This window comes from Mesitornis unicolor, unplaced genomic scaffold (genome assembly GCF_000695765.1).
Source record: "Mesitornis unicolor isolate BGI_N332 unplaced genomic scaffold, ASM69576v1 scaffold16856, whole genome shotgun sequence".
NCBI classification, from domain to species: Eukaryota; Metazoa; Chordata; class Aves; order Mesitornithiformes; family Mesitornithidae; genus Mesitornis; species Mesitornis unicolor.
Window position 1 is genome coordinate 1 of NW_010190464.1, and position 201 is coordinate 201.

The following is a 201-nucleotide window of genomic DNA, read 5'->3' on the forward strand; positions in this document are numbered from 1 at the left end:
CTCGCAGGAGGACTCAGTGCCGGGGCTCTCTCTGCCGCAGGGGGGGTGTGCGTGGCCCAGTCCGTCAAGATCCCGCGGGAGCCCAAGCCGGGAGAGTTCGACAAGATCATCCGCCGCCTCCTGGAGACCTCCCACGCGCGGGCCGTCATCATCTTCGCTAACGAGGACGACATCAGGTGCGGAGGGGCTGGCAGGGCTGGG

At 68.7% G+C, this 201-nt stretch overlaps 1 protein-coding gene across 1 annotated transcript in view; it reads left to right on the forward strand.

Annotated features, from left to right (window-relative positions):
• The first annotated feature begins 42 nt into the window (after positions 1-42).
• The window catches only part of LOC104542190 (metabotropic glutamate receptor 4-like), an 18890-nt gene continuing 18731 nt past the window's right edge, over positions 43-201 (forward strand). Inside the window, 1 exon segment of the mRNA XM_010186412.1 lies at positions 43-176. The gene's annotated coding sequence lies outside the window, so the exon portion shown is untranslated.